This window comes from Alexandromys fortis, unplaced genomic scaffold, assembly GCF_014885135.2.
Source record: "Alexandromys fortis isolate MF-2015 unplaced genomic scaffold, M_Fortis_MF-2015_v1.1 scaffold_23, whole genome shotgun sequence".
Taxonomy (NCBI): domain Eukaryota; kingdom Metazoa; phylum Chordata; class Mammalia; order Rodentia; family Cricetidae; genus Alexandromys; species Alexandromys fortis.
Genome location: NW_026067907.1, coordinates 3,274,056 through 3,297,604, shown reverse-complemented (window position 1 = coordinate 3,297,604; position 23,549 = coordinate 3,274,056). Strand labels below are relative to the sequence as shown.

At 46.8% G+C, this 23,549-nt stretch overlaps 1 protein-coding gene across 1 annotated transcript in view; it reads left to right on the top strand.

Moving 5' to 3' along the window:
• Cnksr3 (CNKSR family member 3) overlaps nucleotides 1-23,549 on the top strand; it is a 100,839-nt gene that overhangs the window by 8,803 nt on the left and 68,487 nt on the right. The gene's annotated exons all lie outside the window — the stretch shown is intronic.

Below are 23,549 nucleotides of genomic sequence, written 5' to 3'. Positions count from 1 at the left end.
ACACTGGCTTTGATTCACTGGCCTCGGTTCCTTCCTCTAGTCCAGGTGGGTGGGGAATGAATGTTTGGGAAGGTGTGACTTCAGGGGGCTGCCAATGTTGTACTTGCTCTGGCTGCTGTTCCTGCAGAATTCTTGATTTTAGGAACTTCTCTTCTCTTCCTAGCAGTTGGGATGTTAGCTCAGCAATGGAATAAAACATTTCTCCTCTGGTTTTCTTCTCTCTCTCTCTCTCTCTCTCTCTCTCTCTCTCTCTCTCTGTATACACACTAATACTATTTTATTTTCTAGTGATGCTATCCAATCCTGAGCCTTGGGCACGCTGGACACTGAACCCCCCAACCCAATTTTATTTTTATGTTGAGTGCAATGTTTTTTTTGTCTAAGTGGTCCAGTTAGCACATCTGGCTTGTAGACGCACACACGTATGTACACATGTGTCTGACTTTCTTAAACAACACTTGTAGTTGTTACGGTCTTATTTGGTACTCTCTCAGTTCATTGAAGTGTACCATTTAGTTCTTCTGGCCAGAAGGCTGGGCAGGTTGAAGGACTGAAAACACCAGGACTTTGGAGGAAGACAGAACCTGTCTCAGGTCATGTATCCGACATCCAGAGGTTGGAAAACTTTGCCATGTGACTTTGCCAAGCTCATCTTCACATGCATATCATCATGGAAGAGGGACCCTGATAATGAACATACAGGATTTTAGTTAGAGGGAGAACACTTGGTACAGTGTATGGTGTATAAATATCCATACACTTAATTATTTGTTATTAATTCATAACACTTCCAAGTGAATAAATGGGATATGATTGGATGATCTTTATTTAAATATTCAGCACCCTTGTGACTGTCACCTTTCTCATGTCACATAGTCATTTGTGACAGCAGGACCTCCCTTTTTATTGGTAGACAAGCAAGTAAAGTGGGTTTATCAGCTGTTTTCTGCCCTGTGGATTTCCTGGTCACTTCCTTTCCTTTCTTGAGAGGACCCCTCACCCCCATGTCTTCTGGGAAGATGGGGGTATCAAAAAGTTAGGTGGCTATTGGTTTTGTGGGAGCCTAGGCAGTTTGGATGCTCACCTCACTAGACCTGGATGGAGGTGGGTGGTCCTTGGACTTCCCACAGGGCAGGGAACCCTGATTGCTCTTTGGGCTGACGTGGGGGGGGGACTTGATTGGGGGAGGGGAAGGGAAATGGGAGGTGGCGGTGGGGAAGAGACAGAAATCTTTAATAAATAAATAAATATCATTAAGTAAAAAAAACATATTCACAGCATACAGGGAGACATACCACATCACTATGGTGGTGAATCTTCTAGGCCAGCTTATTTTATCCAACTTACTTTCCAGCCACATAAATGCCATACATAATTTGTTTGAACTTTGAAATGCCCTGTAGCCAGTATGCTAATGCAAAAATGTTAGAACATTAAGTACATCCAGGGAAAATGTGACCTTGTTAGACATAAATTTGTAAGAGACCAAATTATTAAAAATAAAATACCTCACTATCTCAAACAAAACAAAACAAAACAAAAGTTAGGTGGCATATCTTTTGAGAACCATTTAGTGTTGCTATGGTGACACTGTGCTGTGGTAGGAAAGAGTGCTTCAGGTTAGGTTAACAAGCAGGATCTTTCTCTGTCTGCAGAGGTTTGACTTAGGACTCCTGGATATTAATGTGCCTGGATGCTCATTCCCTTATAGAAAAAGACACAGTGTTTGTGTGTCCTCTCTTACGCTTCCAATCTTGTTAGGTTACTTCTAATATAAAATGTAGGGGATAGACGAGCCACTGTGAAACTATGTTGCTTAGGCAGTGAGAATAAGAATAGTAGGTGTATACATATTTGGCACAGACAAACTTTTCCTCCCTAATGTTTCATGTGTGGTTCCTTCAGTTTGCTGAGGGGAAGCCAGAGGGGAGCCCATGGCTCTGGAGGCTGATGGCGATTCATGAGTGAGTGAGTACCTCGTTCAGGGTGATGCTCTAGGGACAGGCTTTCAGCTGCTCTTAGCCGGATAGATGTAGGCGATGGACCAGCCCCTCTACGTGGGTGGATGAGAAGATGATCTGTATCGTTAAGTGTAAAGAGGAAAACAAAGCAGAGATGTGGAGGAGAGCAACCTGGACAACTGGTGAAGGGCTCCTTTGGATGGTGTGACCAGGGAAGCCTTTCTGAGAAGATGGCGTATAGGTGTGAACACAGGAAGGAATTGGCTGTGGAAAATTAGGGTGAGGACCATCATGTGAGAGAGTGGTTGGTGCCAAGGCCCTGCGGAGTGCGTGAGCTTGTAGGGGCGTTGAGGAAAGGAAGACGGTGGAGCTGTGAAGAGAAGGCTGGTGGGTGGCAGCTGAAGCGGGGAAGGGGGAGGTTGGGCATGAGGGCTTGTGCGCCCGTGGAAGGCCCCTGGAATACTTTGTACTCGGGACGAAAAGCAGGACATGGCCTTGTCCGACCTGGCTTCTGTTTTCTCATTTTGTTTTTTGGTACAGGGTTTCTCTGTGAAGCAGCCCTGACTGTTCTGGAATGTACTTTGTGGAACAGACTGGCCTTGAACTCCCAGCAATCCTCTTGCCTCTGCCTCCCAAGTGCTGGGATTAAAGGTGTGCGCCACTGTCACCCAGCTCTGATCTGGCTTCTGTGGTAGCCCTGAATGTAGGGAATAGAGCTGGGGATATTGCCTTATTCTGGAGATGATGCTTTAGACTGTGACGTTGCTCATGTTGGACTGTGAAGTCAAGTTTGGGACAATTCATCCATCTCTTTAAGCCTCAGTACTTTGAACACAGCAGTTGAAATTGGGATGTCTGTCTGTCTCTTTTCTTCCTACCGGGGTTAGGTAAGTTCTCTGGCCTCCCCGTGTCCTGGATCCTGTCTTGCCACGTGTGCTGGGCATCCAGCCTTTCTCTTGTTGCCTTCATGCGTTTGGCTTGCATCATTGTTCTTTTCTGGTGCATTCTGCTGGAGCTCCCGTGTTTGAAGTTGCTTATTCCTCCATGAATAGGGTTTCTGTGAAAGCCGTCCTGGCCCAGTTTAGTTTCTCTGACATCAAATGGCCGATTGAACAGTTTTTAACCTGTGCCCAGGAGGTTCAGATGCAGATGTGTTTACTGGGACAGACAAAGCAGCTCTTTAAGTCACAGGCTTAAAATAGGTGGGAGACATTAGAATGCTTTGTGTTTGAAAACTTTGAAAGTGTTTGAGTACAGGAACTGGCAGATCTGACTGAAAATATTTTGCTCCGCCGATGGTCTGTCCTAATTTTTATTTTAGAAATCAGAGCCATTTTAGTTGAATAGATGGTATTGTGGGACATTCTCAGCAAGCAAGAGTTGAACACATTTTTGAAAACACTCAGTGTCTCACTTCTCAATAGGAAGGGCAGGCAAGGAGGGAGGGAATCGGAATGGAAGTAGGGGAATAATTGGCAAGTTCTGTTTTACTTACAGGCCCAGTTTCTTCACCGCCTGGAGGCAAGGAGACTGTCACTCTCCAGGAGGAAACCCCTGTGTTATCTATCAGGAGGAGGGGTCATCTGAGTCATGTTTTCCTGAGGGAAAGAGAAGTGAAAGGGAGAGATCCAGGAAGGGGAAAGGGGGAAAGTTAGTGTTTGGGGAGGTGGGGGACCATGTGCTTCCAACACACACACACACACACACACACACACACACACACACACACACACACACACACGAGAGAGAGAGAGAGAGAGAGAGAGATATTCTAACTTAAATGTTTACTAATTGAATAATTTTACATGTTCTCAGAGGTGTGTGGGGGTGTGGGTTTGTGTGTTCAAGTATGTTCATGCACATGCATGCTCCTGAGTGTGTGTGTGTGTGTGTGTGTGTGTGTGTATAACGCAGAAGAAAATGGCAGGTGCTACTCCTCAGGTATTATCTACTTGTTGCTTGTTTGTTTGTTTGTTTTAAGATAGAGTGTCCATGCTGACTGGCCAGGGAATCTGTGGATTGCCTAGCTCCCCACTACTGGAATTACACCCGCACGCCACTGTGCCTTACTGTTTTTGTTTTTACTGTAGGTTGCAGGTCCTTTGCTTGCAAGGCAAGCGCCTTACTGATTGAGCCATCAGCCTAGCCCCTTGAGGTAACTCCAAATCACAGTGTCCGCAGGAAGGTCTAGTGAGATCCCTGTGGGAGCATGATGTATGTGGCAGAGGAGCCCGCACATGCGAACCTGGTGTGCTGGGATGGCCTGGCTCCCTAGCACCTGTTGTGGCTGTCAGCACCATCTTAACATGGATTCTGACAGGAGCCATCACTAACTGGGAACAGATGACGCATCTGTGAGCAGCATTTCTGGAAGTTTCTCTGTCTACCCTGCAGCTTAGAAAATGCTTAATAAGGAGTATCAAAAAGATACCGACTCTCCACTAGCGAGGCGCCTAGCGACAGGGATAATGAGGCTCACCTGTGAGCACCTCAGCCAGCTTAACGCACCTTACACAAAGCCAGACCTCTCTGGGGAGAAAAAAGCCTCTGTGCTGGTTTGGATTCCGACAGGAACGGACTGGGTCCTGGGAACAGGGAAACCTGCTGGGTGCCAAAAATAGGTGATCATATTTCTTTGACCCCTGGTGCTTCTGACCGGGGTTTGAAGAGACCGGTTCCCAGATGAATGCCAGTGCTGCCTCCTGCTAAGGCAACACGGCTGCCCTGGAACCGGCTTGTTCAGTCTCAGCACCACCTGGGGACATAGCTATGGTGCATATCAGGCCTCTGACACTCAGCGTCTTCAGGTGATTCTGGTGCAGCCTGTAAGTCCAGAAGCATTAGTCTGCCCCCTTTCAGAGGGACCAAACAGAAACCAGTGACAGCAGTCAGACTTTCCCTGCTAACGAGGTGGCTTTAGGTTGAAGCATGTTGGGTGGTTAGGAAGGGGAACTCTGATCGCAGGGATGGTTTTTGACATGATTAAGTATTTGGGTCACTGGACCTGGGTTCCTAAGTGCTCTTCTTACAGCGTGTACTGGGGCCAGTTAAGTTTGTTGTCTCAGTGGACTCCCAGCTGGCAGCTCAGTCCCTCGTATGGTACATCCCTTGGTCGTGGTCTTCTGTGTTGCAACACCTGCAGAAACCTAGGACAAGTGGGTATTTTATGGGTCTGTTTCTTCCTTCACCAGGCTTAAGTTATTTGCTTATTTAGATTTTTTTTTTAAATGGTGCTGGGGATGGAAGCAAGAACCTTGTGTATTCTAGGCCAAGTACACTGCCTCTGATCTACAGCTTCAGCCTTGTTTAAAGTCACAGTATTGCATGCTCAGGGCTGGCACTGAGCACTGATCTTCCAGTGAGTGTGCCACCATGCTTGACCTGAGAAGTTTTTTTGTCTCAGTATGTGGACCCAGAATCAGTCGGATGCTGTGGGAGTCAAGAGGGCCACCAGAAGCGAACATTGGAGACCAGAAAGGGTCATGAGCATTGTACCAGACAAAAGTGTCAAACTCCAATGTTGGAGGGACAAGTGCAGTGCTAGAAGTGGAAGCTGGAGTCACACAGAAACTGCATTAATCAGAACACTGCTTGTCCCATTAGCTCTAGTTTCTTATTGGCTAACTCTTACATATTAATTTAACCCATTTCTGTTAATCTGTATATCGTCACATGGCAGTGGCTTACAGGCAAAGATTCGGCATATCTGACCCTGGTGGCTCCATGGCGTCTCTCTGACTCCGCCCTTCTTTCTCCCAGCATTCAGTCCAGTCTTCCCTGCCTACCTAAGTTCTGGCCTATCAACAGGCCAAGGCAGCTTCTTTATTCCTTAATGGTAATCACAGCACACAGAGGGGACTCCAGCATCACTCCCACATCCACGCCCTTCTGTGTCTGCCAGCTGTGGACCTGAACTTTCCAAGTCTTTGGACTTTTGCTTTATATTGTTTCAAAAGAAGCTGCATGTCTATTTGTAGTTGATATTTCCCAATTTTAAGAAAACTGTTACACTGTTTGAAAATCTTGCAGGCACCAAACAAAAACATCCCTATGGGATAGTATCTGATATGCCCTGTAGCCAACATTTCCAGGTTTGTTGTTCTCATGAAAACCTACCTACGAAATGTGAGGAAATTGACTTCCTACATAGTAATTCTTCAGTGAAGTAGTACACCCCTCCTTTAAGCCTGCAGTTTCATCTTAGTTTACTTATTTTCATTACTTCTAAGATTGCAACATCGTGTGCCAGTATTGTTAAGATGGATTACCCTTGCCCGGAAGGACCTAGAAGACTCTGGGTGGCTATTTTTCAGTAAAGACACAGACTTTTGGGTCCTCCTGCCTCAGTTTACAGAGTACTGGCTGTGTAGTCTTGACCCCTAGCTGGAGCTGTTTCTATCTGTATTATCAAATTCTATGTGCCACTTAAATTGTATTATGTTTCCAAATTTGAGGACAACTTAGTGGGGTCCTTATTGGATTATTAAATTACCAATTGTCTTAAAGTCCTTTTTATCCTCAGAATGCTCTGAATTGGCAAACAGAACTAAGAAATACTGTTTATAGTACTTAAAAAAATTGTAGTATTACAATTTTTACATTTAATTACATTTAATTACTACATTTAATTGTAGTATTACAATGATAAAAATAGTGAAGCTTCTCTCTTAAAAATTATGGGTCATTTTAATCTTTCAGTTTGATCTGCAAGTATATAGATAATGCATAGACTTTAAGTATATGTGTGAATACAGGTTGTGTGCACACATTTATCTTTATGCACACATGCATGGATGGTTATAACAGATGACAGTTTGTTAAGTTTTCATTAGGTCTTAGCCAACTGTTAATTCCTTCCTAAAAGCTCAAAATAAAGATGTGTGGATGATCACTTTGTACCAGCAGCTCTGCCTCATGCCAGGCGCAGGCTTGTAATGGAATAGAAGCCTGTCTGCAGGCTGCCTGCAGCTTCTCAGCGATATGGTGCTTATGGAGGCCTCCCGTAGCATGCCAGCCCCTTGGTAGGGCGGTCAGGCTTTGTCTCATTCGGTCTAGAGGGCTGCAGGTGGAGCACGTGGCGGGGTAAGCGCTTTTCACTCTTTTGTAAACCGCTTGTGATCCACTGTTGTTGAAGTTTGCTCTTGGGTCATGGATAATGAGCCGGTAGGTCCGAGGTTGGGAAAGGTGTACTGACCAGGGCTGTGGAAGTAAGGAGGCCTCTGTGGCGAGGTAAAGGCTGAGAGACCTTCTGTGAATAGCACAGAGTTGATTCTTGAGGAGATGCCGCATCCCAGAGCACTCCATCACCTCTGTAGGTCTGGGTTTTGTGACCCAGCGTGATGGTTTCATTGCAGCGGTTCTCAGCCTGTGGGTCTCGACCCTTGTAGTGGGTCAAACGACCCTTTCACAGGGTTGCCTAAGACCACCAGAAAACACAGAAATTTATATCACAATTCATAACAGTAGCAAAATTACAGTTGTGAAGTAGCAGCAAGAATTATTTTATGGTTGGGTGTTGTCACAACATGAGGAACTGTTTTAAAGGGCAGCAGCCTTAGGAAGGAGAACCACTGTATGAGAGCGACTAGGGGAGATAGGTCTGTCAAGTTTGTCCTACAAAACTTGAGGACCTGAGTTCAGATCCCAACTCAAGGAAAAAGCTGGGTATGGCGATTTTGTGCTTATAATGCTAGAGTTGGGGACACAGGGCCAGATGGTCAGACTTGTTGGCCAGCTGGTCTAGCCCTGGATCCCAGTTGAGAGAACTTATCTCAAAAATAACAAGACAAACAAAAACCCCGAGGGGGATTGCTCCTAAAGAATGACACCTAGCTTGACCTCTGCTTTGCACACTCATGTGTGCTCACATTCACACGCACCCCACCCCCATTACCAAAGATTCAATTCTGGGGGCAAGCCCACCTGGGGTGTATTTTGCACGAAGAAGCCATCCTGCAGAGTTCTGCCCTTTCGGATGACAGAATTCCTCTTCTCTTTGCAGTGGGCTGATTGTCTCGTGTCTTAATGAATGCAAATCTCATGCTGCTTGGCGCGTGAGACGTGTTAAGACAGAGGAGTGTCAGCCGGAATTCAGGCCCTCGAAGTTGAGTGTGAAATGATGCAAATATACATGAACATGACACCCCCCAGATTATTCCCATAGGTGCACCCTGAATTGTTAGCCGCAGACTGGAAGAACGCAGAACACCCCGGCCGGCCCCAGGCCGGCATCTAAACAGGCACAAATGCGGTGCTGACTGATGAGCAGTGCCTCTTGTAAGAGTGAGGAAGTCTTGCCCTTAGCTTGTGTGATAGCGACTCTGGCTGACACAGCCGGCCGCAGAGGCTCTGAGGACGGGAGAGCCGGCTCTCTGAGCTTCTAGGTTCTTAGGGTTGCCAGTGCAAGCCTAGAGTAGGAGAGCAGCGAGGATGGCCAAGGGTGAGGCTCTGCACGGTGTAGCGTGCTGCAGGCATGGCCTGGCTTGTCTTCTTAGTCACCACTAGCCTGTCCAGCTTTTCGAAACAGGTGCGGTTTTTCTCAAGTAAAGTTAAAATCCCTTATCACTTAAGGGTATCTACTTTAAGATGAGAATTTTTCTTTTTATTTATTTGCTTGTTTGCCTGTGACTGGTTTAATATCTATTAGAGCTTTCTGGTTTCTCAGCTCTGATTGGCTGGAAAATGAAGCTTTCACCTGAGTACAGGACCTGTCAGGAGCTGTGTTTCTCTCTCCCACTCAAGGTCTGGGGGCTGAGTGTATTCCATTATTTCACCTATCAAGTCTGGAAATGGGCAGCATCTATTGTTAATGGTAGCAAGTCCTGCCTGCACGCCAGGTACCATCCTAAGAGCTGAGGATACAGCAGGGAGTACAAAGTTACAACTCCTTTCTTTCTTTCTAGTGGGGGCCAGTAGCTGGTTGATATAGTTAATTACATACAGATGTGATACATGCTACATGGAAGGACCACAGATGGGGAATGAGGAGCAGGAGGGAATGCAGTCTAACCAGGGTAACTGAGGACAGATCTCAGTGTGCATTGTGACCAACAGATGGGAGGGTATTCTTGGCAGAAGGATGAGCAAATACCAATGCCCTTAAATGGGCTGTGGCTGGTGTGTTGAAGAGGCTGCAGCAGAGAAGAGGATGGGAGAAGCTGTGTTGGGAAGAGGAGAGGGGAGGCCAGATAGTGAGGTGCCTCTGAGATCATGAATTCTACTCAGCTTTACCTGAGTGCTTCAGGGAGCCCTTGTAGGGTTTTGAGCCAAGGGACAATATCAGATTTATGTTTTAAGGGTATAATGATGGCTATGCAAGGTGGAATTAGACTGAAGTTCAAACATGGTATTCATAATCACGTGAAAGAGGATGCTTAATTTAGGTGGTAGCTGTGACCACACTGAGAGGAGTTTGTGTGTTGCGTATGCTGGAAAGCCAGTAGGAGTTACTGAAGGGCTAGATGTGGTGTGAGAAGATATCCCTAAAATGTCCTGACACACCACACACACACACACACACACACACACACACACGCATGCACCACCTCCAACATGCACACACACACACACACACAAGCACATGAGATAATATCAAAGGAAGAAGTCCTAGAGATGAAGAACTGAGCAAACAGCACACGTGCTCCCAGGATGTAGGAGGCCAGTGAGGAGCCTTTGCATCCTTAAAGGGGTTCCCTGGAAAGAGGGAGTGTGTGTGCAACTGCCCTAGCACTGCTGCTGGGATGAGACCTGATCATTGCTTTTGGCTCTGGGCATGATGGGCTTGATAGGGTCGTTGGTGGGAGCAGCAGTTACCTCATTACATTGAAGCGCAGATGGAGCTGGATGGAACCAGATGTGGCACCGCATGGTTCGAAGTCTAGCTTTCTAGGCTGATCTAGGACGATTGCCTTGAATCACTACCAGCCAGGGCTGTGTAGAGAGATCCTATCTAAGAAACAAAAAAACAACAAACAAACAAACAAACCAAAAGCACCTTCCTAAATAAAAACGACTCTGATGGATTCTCAACTTGTGTAATAGGTAACTGGTTGAGAGAGAGAGAGGGATCTCAAACTCCCTGCCCTGTGGACACCACAGTCTGACAAAGCCGTTCATCCAGTGAGCAATTCTGAATGAGTCTGTTGGGGAGACTCATTCAGAGAAATAATCCTCCTTCACTTTCTCCAGTGGTCGCTCCCTCCCCCACACACATTGTTTTAGAACTGAGAATTTAGAATGAGAAGAACTGGCTATCTTCCTAGCTCTCTGTTATCTTGTAGCTTACTTCCTTAAGCAGGCAAACCTTCTTAATGTCAGATCCAAAACCTTGCAGGGAGTCCTCATTGCTGTTGATTGCCCTTAATAATGTCTTATGTGATTTATCTGGGGCATCCAGAATGCTATGAGATGATATGTAAATGTTTCTAGACCTTGGGCTGGAAACTCTGCTAGAGGGAAGCTGGTGCAGGTAAAGAGAACCAATCACTTTTGAATATAATCTGTGCAGTATTTATAGAGCACCTGCCATTGGCAATGTCCTTGTTTGCGCACAAGGGACAGCAAGGGTCGCTGTTTCTCTGATACTTTCAATCAAGCAGTGTGGAGCACAGATCGCTCCACAAGCAGTCAAGAGGAGGGAAGTGGCATCTAACTCAGGTGTGAACAAGTGCTTCAAGGGGATCTCTCCTGTAGGAAAAGACATCCAGGTCAAAACCCTGGATGAAAAAGAGGCAGCCAGGCTTACTGGAGGGGAATGCATGTTCTTGGCAGAAAACCAGAAGCAAAAAGACAGTGTAATATTGTGCAGGTTCTGTGGTGAGGTGCAGAGTGGAAAGAGGGGAGGCTAAAGAGGTGGGAAGGAGTGTGCTAGATCACCAGGGTCCTTTTTGTGCAGCTGAGGGGCTGGACCAGTGAAAGTCTTTGTATCTTATAGTAATCCTCCTTTGTGAAGGATGTGTGTGTGTGTGTGTGTGTGTGTGTGTGTGTGTATTGCACAAGTAATGCATATATATATAACAGTATGTATATCTATAACTGCATATTTATCACTGCATACACACACACACAGAGTTGTATTTTTCAGACCCTTGTAAGTTACTCTCTGATTCAGAGTTACATCAGGCAAGCCCTGGTTTATTGTTCATGTCGCATATGATTATATTGACCTTTCAGACTTGCTACCTAAAGAACCTGTCACCCTGAATCTTGGGGAAATGTCACTTGAGGGCTCTGTGAGAAAGGAACGTGACTCTATGTGTGTGTTATTTCCTTTGATCTACAAAATGTAGATCCTAAGTGTAAAGACATAAAATCTTTGTCTAAAAGATGAAAGACTAATTGGAGCTGGAAAAAGAGAGGGGTGGGATTGGACAGGGCTGGGGAGAAAAAGGGAAGCCAGCAGGATGCAGAGGGGAGTAAGGCCAGCTAGGGGTAGGAGTGTGACCTGTGGACACACCTGAAGTCTAGTATGCTTGGATACTGTCACCCGAGATCAGCTGTAGGTTTCAAATTCATGATCAATAATAATTTGGAGCTCAGAGTGTAGCTTTGTATGTTCAGAGATGACTCCATGACATCAGCCAGAGCCTCACATTTATATGCTGCAGAAATGAATAGGAATATGGAGGACCCTTGTCCCTGACCCCAAGGTGCTTGACTCAGATGAGCAGTAAAGTCTGGCATTTCCAGCTCTCCCTCCCTCCCCGCTTTGCCCTTGCTGTACTTTGTACCTGGTCTTCATGCTTACATACCTATGCACAGCTGGGTGACTTTAACCCGAGCCCTGAGGAGAGAGAATAGCCGCTGTGACCCTCTCACACCCTGACTCTGATGAGTCACCCACTTGCCCCCAGCCACGTGGGTATCCATGTCAGGGTTCCTGGACTCCTAGGGCACACAGTTTGCACCTTAAACTGCCGGATCCTGATTAAGGCTGGATATAAAGACAACTTGGGCGCCACCTCTGAGGGGTGTGGCTGCCTCCTCTCACTGTGTCGTTTCGCAGCACATCTGACATTACTGCTTCTCTCCCAGGGCTCAGCACATACTCAGCTCTGGGAAAACATCCCTTCTCAACAGCCCAGAGTTATAATTCAGTGGAATGTGGTTTTGAAACAATTTCACAGAGTAGACTTTTAGTTTTTAGCAATTATTGTATTTTTAAAAAGTTCCCAAATTTCTGTTTCTGCCCAGTCTTCCCCAACATGATTTCTGGCCACTCTTGGAGGGCATGCATAGCTGCTTTAAATTCCAGTTTAATGCATTTTTAATCTGTTTATTTTTTTAGCAACATTTGATTCTGTTTTGTAAGTTCTTTTTTTGTATCGGTTTGCTCATGTTTATACTGAGAGTATTTTTTATTTCTCCCTTATGTTAAAAAAGTAAAATTCTTGCGAAAATATTTTAATTGTTTATCAAGTGCAGGGACCTGGATTCTGTTCCTAATACGCACACATACCTCATGCATGTGCTTGCATGCACATACACGTGTTTACATACACACACACATCACATGCACACATGTATGGGAGGGGGCATGCCTATTGGTATTTTGAAATATTTTAAAAGTTTTTCTATTTTGAAATTAGGTTGAGATAATAGATAACATTCGGTCTTGTTGCCAGACATTCTATTCTGTCTCTGAGAATTACGGTCTCGTGAATCAAAGAAGAGAGGAGCATTTTCTAAGCATCATAGCAAAGGAAGGAAACACGGAACCACGTCTAAGCAGCCTCAGGAAGTCATGGGGATGGTTCTGACCCGGCTGCTGTCTGAAAGCTGTAGTGGTAGATTTGTGGAAGTGGTAAGGGGTGGGATCAGACCTTCCTAATGACCTAATTGCCTTCAGAAGCTCTGCAGACGGTTTTGTGGCTCAGTGTAGATAATTATCATCCTTGGTGGTAACCGTGTAACTACAATGTTTTAGAAGCCCATAAGCCTATCTCAATTTTCTTGTAACAACAGATTGCATTGTTTAGGGTTCCATCCTGTTCCCTCCTCAGACTGCTGAAGTTACAAAGTGGTGAAGTGTAGCAGGGAGCTCAGCTAGGCAGGTCCATATTCTACTTGATTAACTTTGTTGTTGTTGCTGTTACTGTTGTCCAATGGTGTAGCGGCTTAAATGAAGGCAGAGCAGACAGAAATTGTAATAATATATACAGCTTTAATTGGGAAAGAGACTTACAGAACCAGAGGTTCCAGCGGAGAACAGGAAAGCAGAAGGGAAGGGGGAAAAGCACACCAGCAATATTTATTAGTAAAAAATATCCTCAGGCGACCCCGCCCTACAAGCAAGGTGATTGGCTGGGGCTACCCCTACACAATGGAGATCACCTTCACCTTTTAATTCATTAGTATTGCCTTTGGTTCTTGAGATGGTCAAGGATGGTCTCTTGTTGTAATAGGAGCAGCCACTTTGTAGTAGTGTGGAGTGGTGGGCTATGTACCCACACCCGGCTAGCTTTACCCAAAATAATTACACCGAAACTATATTCTTTTGAACACTGCCTGGCCCATTAGTTATAACCTCTTATTGGCTAGCTCTTACATATTGATCTAACCCATTTCTAATAATGTGTGTAGCACACCAGGTGGCTTACCAGGGAAGATCTTAACCTGAGTCTGTCTGGAGTGGGAGAATCATGGCGACTGCCTGACTCGGCTTCTTTCTCCCAGCATTCTGTCTGTCTACTCCACCTACCTAATTTTCTGTCCTATCAGGGCCAAAGCAGTCTCTTTATTTAACCAATGAAATTAACACAAAACAGAAGACTCTTCCCCCATCAGTCTCTGGTTATCAGATGAAGACCTGCCACTTGAAGAAAGTCTTTGACCTACATGTGATCCAGGCCAAGGTAAACCCTCAAAGTTCCTGACAGAGTAGGAGTCAGTTTCTAAAGGTCATGCTTGTCACCAGAATGTATCTGGGGTGCAGGGGCAGAGGCCTCTGGTTAATTACCTGCTAGAGAGGCATAGAGAACTCTGTTCTGGAGAGAAAATACATGACCTCATTCATCTGTGTCTCTATGCCTGTCTGTCTCCTCCTCTCTTTCCCCAGTCTCTCTCCTCCTCTTTCTCCCTCCTCCCCTCCCTCCCCCCCCCCCTTCTCTGTGGCTGCTGCAGTATTACACAGTGGTTATGGACCAGAGTGGTAGGGCGACTTCAGACATTCATGTCCCTTACTGTCTCCACCCGCATGTGCCATGCCACCACTGAACCTCCATGGCTCATGCTGGGATTTGAGCCAACTTTGATCCCAGCATCCACGGAGCAGATGGCTTCTTAAAGGGAACGTTAGCCTGCTTTTTAAGGTCTGCACATCTGCCCTGGCAGACACTTCACCCCTTCGGGAAGAGAGCCTTGATGTCACAATTTCACACTGAACAAGGATGTAAGTTACATCTCAGAGAGCAATGGGGAGGAGAAAACCAGAGCGTATTGACCTTGTGCACCGTGCTGAGGCACCAGGAGGCCAAGTCTGCCTCTGCTTCCTCGAAGTGGAAGGTTTCTGTGAATGTCCCCTTAATTCTTCCACTTCTGTCCCATATCAGCAAGGGCCGAGGGAAAGGAAACATCCCCAGCAGGTGCCCCGCAAGGCTGTATTTCTGGTTCTGTCAGTCTGTACCATAGCCTCACTCAGTTCCTGTTTTGCCAAGACTCTTGATGACTAGAGGGTGTGATAGTGACATTCGGGTGCGTTCACGGTGTAGTGTGCACACCACTGAGGAACCGCCCTGGCAGAGCAGCGCCACAGGGAAGGTGCTCCGTTTCGCCAAGCTCAATTAAGGAAGCCAGCCAAGAAATCATTTCGTAAGATCAGCGCGGGTAAGCACTGTGGGAATAGCTGTCAGAAGGGAACGGCAATGACGGCTGCACCTTAGGGACCTGTCCCAGCCCTCCATGTCTAAGCCACAGAGTGTTGCCAGCTTTGCAAAGGACCTTAGGTGACTTGTGCAAAAGGGGAGTGCTTTGTTCTTTTGAACGATCCCTCCTGCTGTCAGAGAGCCACCTGGGCTGGGAACCCTGGTGAAGCGGAAAGTTGCTGGGCTAGGCGAGTGTTAAGAACGATTGGGCACAGAACTGACAGAAAATAATCCCAGCTTGCAATAAGTAAAGCTCTGGCCTAATGTTTGCTTTGGGGGTCAGGAAGTTACATGAAAAGCTTATACGTTGACCTGGTTTGCGGGTCTACAACTGAAGTGGGGATTTTGGGAGGCATTTTTGATTGAAGTGATTTCCTCCAGAACAGAACTTCAGCCATGATTCCTGTAGAATGGGAATAATCTTAACAGGCAAAGAAAAGGCTTTCTAGTCCTTGAGAGAGAGTCATTCTCGTCTAGGTCCATTTTCAACTTGATAGATGAATCTGTTGTTATTTGTAAGATATGTGGGCTGGTCAGCTCCCTCCCTCTATCCCTCTGAGAGTAAGTTGATTTAGAACTCTGGGGAGATGTGAGCCATTCCGTAGGTTCTTAGACAGCTTATCTGAGATGCTCTGAAATTTCAAACTCTGCTGATTGGTTTCATCATTTAAAACACATATACAGCAAGGCGGTGGCGCACGCCTTTAATCCCAGCACTCTGGAGCAGAAGCAGGAGGATCTCTGAGTTCAAGGCCAGCCTGGGCTACAGAGTAAGTACCAGAACAGACTCCAAAACTACACAGGGAAACCCTGTCTTGAAAAACCAAACAAACAAACAAACAAACAAACAAAAAAAAAACCGGGGGCTGGAGAGATGGCTCAGTGGTTAAGAGCATTGCCTGCTCTTTCAAAGGTCCTGAGTTCAATTCCCGGCAACCACATGGTGGCTCACAACCATCTGTAATGAGGTCTGGTGCCCTCTTCTGGCCTGCAGACATACACACAGACAGAATATTGTATACATAATAAATAAATAAATATTAAAAAAAACCCAAACCCCCAAACCAACAAAACCCACATGCACACAAAACATCCAAGCTAGCCTTTGGTATTCAGGACAATTGGCAGGGGTGGTATACCCAGCTAAAACCCTCCTCTGGAAACTGTGATAGAAGGTAGAGCGGGCAGCCTATGTGGCTAACATACTGTCTGCTTTCAGAGTTAAGACCTGCTTAGCTGTCGGTGTTTCTCCCAGGGGTTAAATTTTACAGAGGCATTGCCTTGATTTAAGATGGAGATATTTAATACTTCTGTTTGAAGAGTTCTCTGTTCTGTCTGTCTCTCTCTTCTCCCCCCCCCCTCTCTCTCTCTGTATGTGTGATCATCCTTAGATTTGAGAGGAGGAAGACAAAGAGAGTCTATTTAGTGGAAACATACTAGTATTAGGCAATGCTAGGATTTGAGTTTTTTGTAAGTCTGAACTGTAAGTCAGCCCACTTGTTAGGAAAACGGGGATTTTTCTTGACATTGGGGAATGTAAGAGAAGGCCCTTTTTCTATGCCTGGGAGTCCATCTCTGAAACTACCTCCCTACTATAATTTTGAGAGGCGATGAAGGTCTTAGACCATCCACCCCAAAAGCTGTTTTTCAGGGTTGAATACAGTGTGTCATTTTACAGCGAAGGGACTGTGACCCAGGGAGTTCCATGGCAAGGTAGAGTGGCAAAACTGAGATTAGAGCGGAATGTTCTGGACTCCACGTTGAAGATATTTCTCATTGGGCCGTTCCCCCATTCCCCCCCGCCCCCCCCCGGTTGTGCTAATTGCTCCCCGTTCCCTTGGCCTCAGCTCCTCTAACGTCCTCCCACCAGCAGTATTGTAAATCTCAGCTCCCTTTCTCGTCAGTACCACAGCTCTGGTCACTAACACTTGGGATATACCAGGCGCAGTGTCTGGTTTTGTGGGGTTCAGTGACAAGGAGCATTCAGTTCTGTGGGGGAAGAGACTGCTGGTTATTATTACATTGTGTGCTGGTGACTCTGGGATGCAGTGAGCATGTGCACAGGGCAGGGGCCGGTTTAGAGGAACACACAGTGGAGGTGTTTGAGGAGGCAGAAGCAGGCCACAGGGCCTCCTCTGCAAAGAACCTTACAGTCTTAAGAGTCAGCAGGTCTGCTGGGTGTTGCTGGGTAGTTGAGTACTTGCCTGGCATGCACCAGGCTCTGTTTGGTTCTAGTCTTAAGCTCTGAAAAAAATGACACCAACTAACCAGCCAGCCAACCAACCAACCAGTCAGCCAGCCAGGCAGCCAAATCAACCAATCAGCCGAACAGTAGGCTGCAGAAATCAGTAGTCTGTGGTCACGTTGTTCACTGCTCCTGCGTGTTTTAGAGCAGATACAGAGGTTGAAGTTCAGAATAAGCCTTTGCCTAGAACTACAGGAGGCTCCATCCACTAAAGGTGATGACTGAACATGGTGGCTAGTGTCAACTATGTTCATAGTCATATGTCAGCAGCTTGGTGGTGTGGGTGTGACCAGGGAGAAGGGTCAGGATGTTTTGATTTAGAAGCCGACCACAGTATTTATGCGAAAGGGACTTCCTGTCCCTCAGCCAAGAAGCCTAGGCAGTGAAGGTGTGGATGCAGCTTTGCATGTTTAGCTCCTGGAAGCAGAGGGAACCACCTCGAAGTTTCCATGGCCTTGCAGGAAACAGGATGGAGGATAGGAAACAGCTGCCAGGAGCAGGGTGGCAGAAATGCAGACTCACACAGTGTTCAGCAGCCACAGGGATGTCAACGGGAAAGCCTCTGATTACACATTGGGGAGCTGTGGAATGCGATTTGTTTTCAGACGTTCGCCCCTCCCCGCCTTTGTCCTTCAGTTGCCTGGAGATTTTATTTTTACTTATCAAATTATCAGAAGTGCTTTCTTTAAAAAAAATAAAAAAAATGTGCACGCATGTGTGCTTGCATGCACGTGCATGAGTTCATGCATACCATTGCAGACATGTGGGTCAGATGGTAGTTTTTCAGGCATTAGTTGTTTGCTTTCATCGTGTGGGACCTGGGGATTAAATTCAAGTCCTCAAGTTTGGCAGGAACTGCTTTTGCCTGCTGAGCCATCTTGTACACCCAGGAGTGCTTTCTTGTAAAAAGTTAAACACCATTAACTCCAGATAGTTGGAAAAGATAGCCCATATCCCTCCCTGCTAATCCCTGCCTCAGAATAGGTGCCAGCATCTTCCAGAAGCCTGCTTAGACGTTCCTGTACATGTTTATACTTACTGATGCATCATTGTTTTCTGTTGTAGGAATAGGCTGATACATTGTTTGAATTTGACCCTGTGATACTTTTATGGTGAATTCTGTCTTAGAGCTTCCCCATCACTACATTTAGACAAACCCAAACCATTTTAGAAGTAATTTTTATGTCACCAAACCTAATTAACTTCATTTATAATTTGGATGTCTGTGTGATCTCGATGTCTCTTAGGAACAGGTGGGTCCTGTGGCCATGCACTTTTTCTGGACAGGGGACTCTAGATGTTTGGTGACAGACAGGCATACTGGCACCTGGTAGAATATCTTGGGTCCGTTTGGCAAGGGGGAATTGATTATCTGCAAGAGGTTGTGACTCAGAGCGGTTCTGCTCAGAACAGCGAGTCATTCTTTATCAGGCTATTGTGTGAGAGGTGACTTGATGGTCATCTTTGCGATCTCTGAGAGGAGGAATGAAGCATGCGGGGAACATTTTCCCAAAGATTGCATCATACTTTTGCAAAGCCTCCTTAAGGGAGATTGCTCAAGGGGCTTGCGAGATGGCTCAGTGGTGAAGAGCTTGTCTGGCAGGATTCAGCGCTGAGCACTGGCACCCACATGCAAAACCGGCATGGCAGTGGATTCTTCTGAGCCCAGTACTAGGGAGGCAGAGACAAGAGGATCCCTGGGCCTTGGTGGACAGACAGTCTAGCCAGTCGGTTAGCTCCAGGTTCATTGACAGACCTTGTCTCAAAAGGTTAGGGTGAGAGTGCTGAGCGGGATCTCGTCATGTACGTACACACACACACACAGACACACACACAGACACACACACACACATGTGTGGAGTGGAGGGCAAGGCAAACTTCTGTTTTGTTGTTGAGAAGTGGGACCCAGGATGGGAAGGAGAAACAGTGTTGAGTATTGTGTCATTGCTGTCCTGGGCTAAGACGTTGTGGGAGACATCTGATGACGAATTGTTAAAACTGTCTTGTGTATTTAAGTTTGCCAGTCTCCAGCAGACCTGGACTTGACATTCCTGGCTGTGCCCTGATGTGCAACAGCAATTGTCCCTAGAGTGGCAGTTGCTGCTGGAATGCTCTCGTGACCTCCGTCCACGTCGCGGAGACAGAGAGGCGGCATGCCTTCTCGGCTTTATAGTTTGCAGGCCACCTGCCATCACTCTTTTCCTTCCGTGCTCTGAAGGCACACAGAACCGTGGCCTTAGCCCCTCTCAGAATAGCAAACGGAGACATGCGTGAAACGGTCGAGGAACGATGATGTCATTATGAAGGAGATGCGGCCACCTGTGCCTAGTGGCCCAACCTTCTCTGCTCTTAAAGGCACAGGCTTTTCCATTGCCTTATTTCAAAATTACTGGTTGGCTCCATAAAGAGGGACATTTTGCAGGAAAGAAAGGCTTTTTTTTTTTTGCTTTTCTTTTCTTCCTTTATGTGCTTTTTTTTCACATAATATAGTTTATCATGTTTTCCCCCTCCCTCAACTCCTCCCAGTTTCTCCTTACCTCTAGCCACCTAACTTCACATTTTTTTTCTTTTTTCAAGCCAAGTAAAACAAAACAAAAGAGAAAATAAAAACAAAAAAAAATAAGTAAAACCCAAAAAGTATGCCTAAACAAAACAAAAGGAAAAAAAAAAAAGCCCACCAAAACAAACAAAAGAAAACATGAGTCTGTTTTGTATTGGTGAACTACTCCCAGGCCCTGGGCCTGCCCTGGAGTGTGGTTGATAAACCCAGTGACACTCCCTTGGTTTTCCCTTTTTTAGCAGGTGTCCATCCATCCTGGATTGGCTTCCTGGTTAAGTTGGGTCCTGGTGTCCACTTCCCCTTCTCAGATCTGGGATTTCGTCTGGGTTGAGCTCCTAGAGGCCTTGTTTGTGCTGCTACAGTCTCTGAGTTTATGTGAAGATGCTGTTTCCTTGGAGTCCTCCATGACCTCTGGCTCTTTCGCTCCTTCTGACTCCTCTTCCGTGTAGATCCCTGAGCCCCGAGGGGAGGGGTCTGATGAAAACATCCACTGTAGGGCTGAGAGCTCCCCAGGCGAGGGAGAAAGACTTGTCATGAGTTACCTGGATGCTTTACTGGAGCAGCTTCTGTCAAGTGAGTTCAGAAATCCTTCAGCGTTCTTGGCTATGTCACTTTATAAAGTGGGTTCTCATCACTGCATAAGGTGACCCCATACCACATGGACTGTTTCTATCAGGCATTCAAAGTAACTGGGGCTCATGGGAAAGGAGGAAGTTAAGAACGTGGCGTGTGATCATAGGGCAGTAATGCTAACTCCTCTGGCCGGACCGAGTGAGTGCTTTCACAGTGATTTCTTCAGATGCAGCTTTAAAGCCTACATCTGCTCCTTAAGCATTGGTCAGTCTGCTCACATGGAGAACCAACCGGAAGGGTAACTCTGTCTCCTCAGTGGGTAGTCACACTCTTAAGACAGGAGTTCCTGCCAAGTTGTCAGTGTTCTGCAATATAAAAAATGCTTGAGGTAAATAATGTTAACAGGGGGAAGTGTTTACTCAGATTCACCGTTTTAGATGTTCCAGCCCATACTTGGTTGGCCCTGTTGGTTTGGGGTGGGTGGTAACTCCCTGGGAAGCATTGTGGTATTAGTGTGTCAGGAGTGCAGGGTACCGTGGCAGAACCACTCGTGGGCGGTTGAGAGACAAGAGAGTGAAACAGAAGCTGGAATCTCATAGTCTTTTCAAGGTCATGACCCCAGTGACCAAAACGTCCCCCACTAGGCTCCAGTTCTTACAGGAGCCACCATCTCCCGGCAGTGCCTATTGGAGCCTGGTTTGTGACAGCGTTCACTATAGAACTGTGACGTCTGCTGTCGGGAGAGGGCAGAGCTGGCCTGGGAAAGACTGGACAGCCCCATCTAGAATCCTAACCCTCTTTAGCACCTTGGCTGTGAGCCTGCTTTCATGCCTGTAGGATGGGGGCAGTAATGCATGTATGGAATGGGTGTCCAGAGTACATTTCAGAACATGAGCTCTCCTGCTTCCTCCACTGGCTCTAGTTTAGACCTGTCCTCTGTATGTATGTATGTATGTTTGTATTTAATCTTTGCGGCATGGAATGGGATGGCCTGCTGCTTAATTCTCAACTCTGCTCGCCACGGAGAACTCCCTGTTGCTGGTACACAACAGAGAGAAAGTGTGTTTCCCGTTAGCTCATCCTTCTCGGGTCACAGTCATCCTGCGATTTCTTCCTGTCCTTCCCCCAACACAGAAACTGCGCTTCAGTAAATGCAGGATCTGTCCAGTCTCAGCATTACTCTCTCCCACAGTGAGGTGTCCGGGGAGCCGACAACACAGGTACAGTAAATTGCCAGTTTGAAATCTCACGTTACTTTGGCACAAGTTTTTAATTAGAAAGCCTCTTCCAGGTGCCTCCTCTTTAACAGCAGTGGAAAAAAAATTCTATGTGAAAACACGTTTTATGATTGTTTAAAGAATCTGTTTTGAAATAAGTAAACAGAAGCGCTTCCTGGTTAGGACAGCCATAGCCTTGGGTTCTTGTTGCATGCGCCTTCATTTTAGCAGGGGCCCAGTAGTAATCACTGTCAGCCCTGGGTGACTCATGCATTCCGCGCTGCGCTGTGTTTATGTGGGATATGGAAACGATTGCCCCCTCTTTCTGCAGCGCTTGACTGAGTTAGCATTGAGCAGCTTAGCTCCCCACTTCGTTATTTTTAAGGGGCCCCTACTTTTGGGGCTCCAGCTGGGGCTTGAGGAGGGGCAGCTGGCAGTGTGGCTCAGGCTGTCTCTCTCGTGAGGTCAGGCTGACATTCCTGAAGTTAGAGCCTCACTTGGGAACTGGACCCTGTTCCTCCCACAGAAACGTGAGCCCTGCATGTGCAGGTTCATCTGCCCAGTATGGACAGCCGGGCAACGGAGGGGACAGTAGAAGAGCGGGGCTGGAGGGAAAATTAACGTTTGCCGCCTTTATTGGGAGCCGTGTGCTTTATGTCCCGGCGTGTTTTCTCTCTCACTCCAGTTGTCCATCTGTTTGGGAGGTGCAGGGCTGGGTAAGGGGAGCTGAGTTTTGATAGACTGCAGAGAAAGAGGAAAAAAAAGGGCAACCGCTCTTCTTTTATTATTTAATTTATTATTATTATTTTTTGTGTGTTTAATGTGCACCTCTTGTGTGTAGATGCAGAAAGCAAAGGGAGTTACAGGCAGTTGTGAGCTGCCTGATATGGCACTGGGAACCCAAGCTGGTCCCTCTGAAGAGCATTGAGCTTAACTGCTGAGCCACCTCTCCAGCCCCCTCCTGTTACAAACAGTGTGCTCTCTCTTGAAAAGGGCTGAGGAGTTGAGCTTGGCAAATGATCCTAGGCTCAGAAGGTGAGAGGAAGCTGCTTTCCCAGTGTTCCTGTGACATTCCCCTTCGGCCGGCCTTCCTGTGTCTTGGCAGATGGAGTTTCTTCCTCTGGAGCCGAATGTTTTTCCAACTGCACAGTTATAGCCGCCTCCTGCACCATGATGCATGGGTAGGTGTCAGGATCATTTATAGGGGGAGGAACCCTACAGGACTCAAAACATCCAACTTCTAGCAGGAGGAAGAGCAAGTTATTTTTGCAGAAGTTTTCTGTAAAAGACTACTTAGAAGTTTCGGCTTTTTTCCCAAGCAGGTTTTTTTTTTCTTAATTTTTTTTTTTTTTTTAAATATTTGAGTCTGTGTTTTCCTGCCTGTAGTTCTGATGATTGAACCTAGGGCCTTGTGCACTCTACCACCACACTCTTTCCTCAGCTCCGGTCTTAACTTTATAAAACAGGAAGCAGATGTTCCGTGCATTTGTGAGCTGAGCCGCAGCCACCTGAAGCACCTAGTGCTCTGGACACAGATGCGTGTCATGGCGCCAGCCCTGAAGCCGTTGACTTTATGAGGGAGCCGGGCAGATGAGTATACGATGCCAGGTCCCGGATGGCAGAGGACAGAGGCTGCTGGAGAGGGAGGGGGCAGATGTGGGGATGCCATGAGAGGCCTCCGGAAACTCTGGGATGAGGAGGAGCTCTCGAGGTTCATGAGTCCTGGCAGTGCAGCGGTGCACTTCACGCCAGTGGCAAACAGTAAGGTATTCTGGGAGAAAACTGGCATGCGGGATAGGGGAGGGGGAGAAGAGTTTGGCTGTCGCCACGGGCCAGCTTTTTAAAGCCTGTGACTTGTTTAGTGCAGTTTCATCTTGTTGTTTGTATGGGAGCCTCAGGAGCCGATCTCCAGTTATGGCTGCCAGTATGTGCTGTTGGCTGTTAGGAGTTTGAACCTCACCCTTTGGGTGGTGGCGACCTACCGGAAGGAACTGGAGGGAGTCACACTGGCATGTGGGGTCCTGCCATAGAAGTGCAGAGAGCTGGTCCTTCCTTGGGACACGAGGTCTGTGCACATTGAGGGGAAGGAACCATGGTGGCCTCCAGTCCTGTGCCCTGGGCTGCTTTTGGTGG